The sequence below is a fragment of the Tursiops truncatus genome, chromosome 13 (genome assembly GCF_011762595.2).
Source record: "Tursiops truncatus isolate mTurTru1 chromosome 13, mTurTru1.mat.Y, whole genome shotgun sequence".
In the NCBI taxonomy this organism is placed as follows: Eukaryota; Metazoa; Chordata; class Mammalia; order Artiodactyla; family Delphinidae; genus Tursiops; species Tursiops truncatus.
This window is the reverse complement of record NC_047046.1, coordinates 86,042,983-86,043,990: the sequence shown is the minus strand read 5'-3', so window position 1 is coordinate 86,043,990 and position 1,008 is coordinate 86,042,983. Positions and strand designations below refer to the sequence as shown.

Below are 1,008 nucleotides of genomic sequence, written 5' to 3'. Positions count from 1 at the left end.
GCACCGGAGCTCCCCGCGCCCCCCGCCAAGGTGGAGGCCGCCCTCGTGGAGACGGCGGGGCTGGGTTCCATCCCCAGGTGACTAGATCCAGGGATGACAGTGTACACACGGGAAGGGAAAGAAGGAAAAGACAGGAGCAGAATGGAGAAAATGAAGAAATGAGAGAAACAGAGTCGGGGAGGAGGAGCGCCACCTGGTGGCAGATCGCGCCGCCTGCACTCTCCCCGCCGCAGCGCAGACCCGGGCCGTTTACGATACAGGCCTGACCTCCAGCGCTGAAGCGGTCATTGGCACATACTGGACGCTTATAATAACGATATTCATTGAGCAACAACTCTGAGGAGTTTTTTTTTTAATATGGAACACTTCAGGAATTTGCGTGTCATCCTTACTCAGGGGCCATGCTAATCTCTGTATCATTCCAATTTTAGTCTATGTGCTGCCGAGGTGAGCACCTGAGGGTTTTTTAAATTAATAGTTGATTTTTGAACAGTTTTACATTTTCAGAAAAATTGAGCATCTGGTACAGGGAGTTCCCACGTACCCTCCCCCCAGTATACACACTTTCTCCTATTAATAAGACCTTGCATTAGTATGTTACATTGGGTGCAGTTAATGAACCAATATTGACGCATTAGTATTAACCAAATTTCATAATTTAATGTTCATTTCTGTGCAGTGCTATGGGTTGTAACAAGTGTGTGTTATGCATCACCATTACAGTACCACAGAGGATAGTTTCACTGCCCTCAAGTTTCTCTGGGTTCTACCTAATCACCCTCTCCCCACCCGCCTTGAACCCCTGGCCGACACTGCTCTTTTTACTGTCTCTATGTTGCCTTTTCCAGAATGTCATATAGTCAGAACCATGCAGTGCGCATCCTGTTCAGACTGGCTTCTTTGTGCATTTAAGATTCCTCCGTGTCTTTTCTGTGGCTTGATAGCTCATTTCTTTTTAGTGCTGAGTAACATTCCATTGTCTGGATGAACCATAGTTTACGTATCCAT

At 47.1% G+C, this 1,008-nt stretch overlaps 1 non-coding gene across 1 annotated transcript; it reads right to left on the bottom strand.

The window, feature by feature from the left end:
• Window positions 1-351: 351 nt before the first annotated feature.
• On the bottom strand, window positions 352-455 carry LOC117307767 (U6 spliceosomal RNA). The gene has a single exon (XR_004521646.1). It is a non-coding gene; the product is annotated as a U6 spliceosomal RNA (small nuclear RNA).
• Window positions 456-1,008: the final 553 nt, after the last annotated feature.